Raw genomic sequence first — 6,671 nt, 5'->3', positions numbered from 1 at the left:
TTTAAAAGTTGAATGGTCTCAATAGCTGAAAGTATGCAGAAGTTACGCAGAGCCAAAAAACGTACGGAATAAAATTAAAATTAAAACTAGAAAATGCATTCCCTGAGGAAAATGCGAGTGGGAATGCTGAATAGCTGAATTGCTGAGCCCGCACAAAAGCCATTCACCATAACCACTACACTATCATTAGGACATACAAGCAGTGTTCCTTCAGTACTTATAAAGCCTAATATCACACAGCTCCTTTCTCTATCTGCAATATAGAGAGTGTCCTGACTTGACTGGTCACCCCTCCCCCCTCAAGAGGCTTTCTCCACATGAGGTGGGGGAGGAGGACTGCACTGAGGTAAAGAAAGCTATTTAGGGAATCAAAATACCATTCGAAACGCTTTCATCCACACACAAAATCAGTTATCGAAGCCTTCAAACAAAACGTAATAAATACACAACCGTACATGCGATCGATACAGCGACTTCACCGTTTGAAAGACACGGCCCTTGTGAACGCATCGATATAAAATTTATGTTGATAAACTTAAAAATGTGGCCATGTCAGCGATTTAGAAAAGAGCGTCTTTGTGTGTTTTGCAGAAACATTTTTTAGACTTTTTAACATGTCTCTTGTCCTTTAGAAGCTCCTGGAACTAAAACTAAAATACGTATCACAAAACTGATCACATTGCCTGAAACCAGACAAGCATACCTACGTTTTGATATATAAATTGTGTATGACAAGTAGATCTTGTGGGCGTGAGAGCAATTTGTTCCCCCTTTTTTTAAAGATAATATTTTTTGTGGATGATCTGCACTCTAAAGGTCACATGACACACTCTAAACCTGCTCCATAGGATTACATTATAACCGATAAAATATCACTAAACGTAAATTGCGTTTTCACAAAAACCGTAAAAGATATCAATCTAAAAAGTCATGTTTGGATAGCTGAATATTTTGTGACCGCTTTAAAGTTTGTTTGGTGTCTGTAAGTGAAAGTATGAAGGAGCTGAAACTTTTGGCAGAACGTGTGTTTTGAAGCGGTAAAAAGCATGTTCTCATTGACTTCAATGTTAAAAAAAAGTGTCTAAAAGCTTAATATTTTAAAAAGTATAAATAGTACAAAAAAACTTGAAGAAGTCCCATCGTTAGCTGAACGAGACGAACATTTTAATAGTTGAATGGTCTCAATAGCTCAAAGTATGCAGAAGTTACGCAGAGCCAAAAAACGTACGGAATAAAGGATAAGAATAAAAAGAATAATAAAAAACGAATATCAATACTGGGAATGCTTATTAAAGCATTCCCACTAATTAAGAACTAGAAAATGCATTCCCTGAGGAAAATGCGAGTGGGAATGCTGATTTGCTGAGCCCGCACCAAAGCCATTCACCATAACCACTACACTATCTTTAGGACACACAGCTCCTTTCTCTATCTGCAAAGTAGAGAGTATGCTGACTTCCTGGTCGCCCCTCCCCCTCAAGAGGTTTCCCCTCCCCCAGGTCAGTGAGGAGGAATATTGCACTGAGGTAAGGAAAGCTATTTATGGAAAGAAATTCCATTACAAACGCCTTTTAATTCACAGACCAATACATGAATTACGCCTTCAAACAAAACGTAATAAATCCACAACCGTACATGCGATCGATACAGCGACTTCACCGTTTGAAAGACACGGCCCTTGTGAACGCATCGATATGAAATTTATGTTGATAAACTTAAAAATGTGGCCATGTCAGCGATTTAGAAAAGAGCGTCTTTGTGTGTTTTGCAGAAACATTTTTTAGACTTTTTAACATGACTCTTGTCCTTTAGAAGCTCCTGGAACTAAAACTAAAATATGTATCACAAAACTGATCACATTGCCTGAAACCAGACAAGCATACCTACGTTTTGATATATAAATTGTGTATGACAAGTAGATCTTGTGGGCGTGAGAGCAATTTGTTCCCCCTTTTTTTAAAGATAATATTTTTTGTGGATGATCTGCACTCTGAGGCCCCGTACACACGATAGAATCTATCCGCAGATAAATCCCAGCAAATGGGTTTCTGCGGATAGATCCTATGGTGTGTACACGCCAGCGGATCTTTTTCCGCGGAGAAATCTCCTCTGGGATGGATTCCAGCAGATCGAATATTTGTTGTGCTGCACAACATATCCATCTGCTGGAATCCATTCCAACGGATGGATCCGCTCGTCTGTACAGACTTACCGGATCCATCCGTCCAAAGGGATTCCCCGCACGCGTCGTAATGATTTGACGCATGCGTGGAATTCCTTATATGACAGCGTCGCGCCCGTCGCCGCGTCATAATCGCGGCGACGGCGCGACACGTCATCGGCAGAGGATTTCCGCGCGGATTTCAATGGGATGGTGTGTACACTCCATCCCATCGAAATCAGCGGATTTCTTTGAGAGGATTTATCCGTGGAAACGGTCCGCTGGACCGTATCTGCGGATAAATCCTCTCGTGTGTATGGGGCCTAAAGGTCACATGACACACTCTAAACCTGCTCCATAGGATTACATTATAACCGATAAAATATCACTAAACGTAAATTGCGTTTTCACAAAAACCGTAAAAGATATCAATCTAAAAAGTCATGTTTGGATAGCTGAATATTTTGTGACCGCTTTAAAGTTTGTTTGGTGTCTGTAAGTGAAAGTATGAAGGAGCTGAAACTTTTGGCAGAACGTGTGTTTTGAAGCGGTAAAAAGCATGTTCTCATTGACTTCAATGTTAAAAAAAAGTGTCTAAAAGCTTAATATTTTAAAAAGTATAAATAGTACAAAAAAACTTGAAGAAGTCCCATCGTTAGCTGAACGAGACGAACATTTTAATAGTTGAATGGTCTCAATAGCTCAAAGTATGCAGAAGTTACGCAGAGCCAAAAAACGTACGGAATAATAAAATTAAAATTAAAATTAAGAAGAAGAAGAACTAGACAATGCATTTCCTGAGGAAAATGCGAGTGGGAATGCTGAATTGCTGAGCCCGCACCAAAGCCATTCACCATAACCACTACAGTATATTTAGGACATACAAGCAGTGTTCCTTCAGTACTTATAAAGCCTAATATCACACAGCTCCTTTCTCTATCTGCAATATAGAGAGTGTCCTGACTTGCCTGGTCGCCCCTCCCCCCTCAAGAGGCTTTCTCCACATGAGGTGGGGGAGGAGGACTGCACTGAGGTAAAGAAAGCTATTTAGGGAATCAAAATACCATTAGAAACGCTTTCATCCACACGCAAAATCAGTTATCGTAGCCTTCAAACAAAACGTAATAAATCCACAACCGTACATGCGATCGATACAGCGATTACACCATTTGAAACACAAGGCTTTTGTGAACGCATCGATATGAAATTTATGTTGATAAACTTAAAAATGTGGCCATGCCAGCGATTTAGAAAAGAGCGTCTTTGTGTGTTTTGCAGGAATTTTTTTAGACTTTTTAACATGACGGTCAATGGGAGGGCGTTTGAGGCACTTGTCCTTTAGAAGCTCCTGGAACTAAAAGTCAAATGCCTATCGCAAAACTGATCACATTGCCTGAAACCAGACAAGCATACCTACGTTTTGATATATAAATTGTGTATGACAAGTAGATCTTGTGGGTGTGAGAGCAATTTGTTCGCCCTTTTTTTAAAGATAATTTTTGTTTTCAAAGATCTCCACTCTAAAGGTCACATGACACACTCTAAACCTGCTCCATAGGATTACATTAAACCGATAAAAAAATCACTAAACGTAAATTGCGTTTTCACAAAAACCGTATAAGATATCAATCTAAAAAGTCATGTTTGGATAGCTGAATATTTTGTGACCGCTTTAAAGTTTGTTTGGTGTCTGTAAGTGAAAGTATGAAGGAGCTGAAACTTTTGGCAGAACGTGTGTTTTGAAGCAGGAAAAAGGATGTTCTCATTGACTTCAATGTTAAAAAAAAGTGTCTAAAAGCTTAATATTTTAAAAAGTATAAATAGTACAAAAAAACTTGAAGAAGTCCCATCGTTAGCTGAATGAGATGAACATTTTAAAAGTTGAATGGTCTCAATAGCTGAAAGTATGCAGAAGTTACGCAGAGCCAAAAAACGTACGGAATAATAAAATTAAAATTAAAACTAGAAAATGCATTCCCTGAGGAAAATGCGAGTGGGAATGCTGAATTGCTGAGCCCGCACCAAAGCCATTCACCATAACCACTACACTATCTTTAGGACACACAGCTCCTTTCTCTATCTGCAAAGTAGAGAGTATGCTGACTTCCTGGTCGCCCCTCCCCCCTCAAGAGGTTTCCCCTCCCCCCCAGGTCAGTGAGGAGGAATATTGCACTGAGGTAAGGAAAGCTATTTATGGAAAGAAATACCATTACAAACGCCTTTTAATTCACAGACCAATACATTAATTACGCCTCCAAACAAAACGTAATAAATCCACAACCGTAAATGCTATCGATACAGCGACTTCACCGTTTGAAAGACACGGCGGCCCTTGTGAACGCATCGATATGAAATTTATGTTGATAAACTTAAAATTGTGGCCATGCCAGCGATTTAGAAAAGAGCGTCTTTGTGTGTTTTGCAGGAAAATTTTTAAAATTTTTAACATGGACGGTCAATGAGAGTGGTTTTGTCGCTCTTGTCCTTTAGAAGCTCCTGGAACTAAAACTAAAATACGTATCACAAAACTGATCACATTGCCTGAAACCAGACAAGCATACCTACGTTTTGATATATAAATTGTGTATGACAAGTAGATCTTGTGGGCGTGAGAGCAATTTGTTCGCCCTTTTTTTAAAGATAATTTTTGTTTTCAAAGATCTCCACTGTAAAGGTCACATGACACACTCTAAATCCCTTCCATAGGGTTACATTATAACCGATTCCATTTTCTGAAAAAATCGCTAAACGTAAATTGCGTTTTCACAAAAACCGTAAAAGATATCAATCTGAAAAGTCATGTTTGGATAGCTGAATATTTTGTGACCGCTTTAAAGTTTGTTTGGTGTCTGTAAGTGAAAGTATGAAGGAGCTGAAACTTTTGGCAGAACGTGTGTTTTGAAGCAGGAAAAAGGATGTTCTCATTGACTTCAATGTTAAAAAAAAGTGTCTAAAAGCTTAATATTTTAAAAAGTATAAATAGTACAAAAAAACTTGAAGAAGTCCCATCGTTAGCTGAATGAGACGAACATTTTAAAAGTTAAATGGTCTCAATAGCTGAAAGTATGCAGAAGTTACGCAGAGCCAAAAAACGTACGGAATAAAATTAAGAAGAAGAATAATAAAAAACGAATATCAATACTGGGAATGCTTATTAAAGCATTCCCACTAACTAGAAAATGCATTCCCTGAGGAAAATGCGAGTGGGAATGCTGAATTGCTGAGCCCGCACCAAAGCCATTCACCATAACCACTACACTATCTTTAGGACACACAGCTCCTTTCTCTATCTGCAAAGTAGAGAGTATGCTGACTTCCTGGTCGCCCCTCCCCCCTCAAGAGGTTTCCCCTCCCCCCAGGTCAGTGAGGAGGAATATTGCACTGAGGTAGAAAGCTATTTATGGAAAGAAATTCCATTACAAACGCCTTTTAATTCACAGACCAATACATTAATTACGCCTCCAAACAAAACGTAATAAATCCACAACCGTACATGCGATCGATACAGCGACTTCACCGTTTGAAAGACACGGCCCTTGTGAACGCATCGATATGAAATTTATGTTGATAAACTTAAAATTGTGGCCATGCCAGCGATTTAGAAAAGAGCGTCTTTGTGTGTTTTGCAGGAAAATTTTAAATTTTTTTAACATGGACGGTCAATGAGAGTGGTTTTGTCACTCTTGTCCTTTAGAAGCTCCTGGAACTAAAACTAAAATACGTATCACAAAACTGATCACATTGCCTGAAACCAGACAAGCATACCTACGTTTTGATATATAAATTGTGTATGACAAGTAGATCTTGTGGGCGTGAGAGCAATTTGTTCGCCCTTTTTTTAAAGATAATTTTTGTTTTCAAAGATCTCCACTGTAAAGGTCACATGACACACTCTAAATCCCTTCCATAGGGTTACATTACAACCGATTCCATTTTCTGAAAAAAGCGCTAAACGTAAATTGCGTTTTCACAAAAACCGTAAAAGATATCAATCTAAAAAGTCATGTTTGGATAGCTGAATATTTTGTGACCGCTTTAAAGTTTGTTTGGTGTCTGTAAGTGAAAGTATGAAGGAGCTGAAACTTTTGGCAGAACGTGTGTTTTGAAGCAGGAAAAAGGATGTTCTCATTGACTTCAATGTTAAAAAAAAGTGTCTAAAAGCTTAATATTTTAAAAAGTATAAATAGTACAAAAAAACTTGAAGAAGTCCCATCGTTAGCTGAACGAGACAAACATTTTAATAGTTGAATGGTCTCAATAGCTCAAAGTATGCAGAAGTTACGCAGAGCCAAAAAACGTACGGAATAAAATTAAAATTAAAATTAAGAATAATAAAAAACGAATATCAATACTGGGAATGCTTATTAAAGCATTCCCACTAATAACTAGAAAATGCATTCCCTGAGGAAAATGCGAGTGGGAATGCTGAATAGCTGAGCCCCCACCAAAGCCATTCACCATAACCACTACACTATCTTTAGGACACACAGCTCCTTTCTCTATCTGCAAA

This window comes from Rana temporaria, chromosome 1, assembly GCF_905171775.1.
Source record: "Rana temporaria chromosome 1, aRanTem1.1, whole genome shotgun sequence".
In the NCBI taxonomy this organism is placed as follows: Eukaryota; Metazoa; Chordata; class Amphibia; order Anura; family Ranidae; genus Rana; species Rana temporaria.
This window is presented reverse-complemented; position numbering follows the sequence as displayed.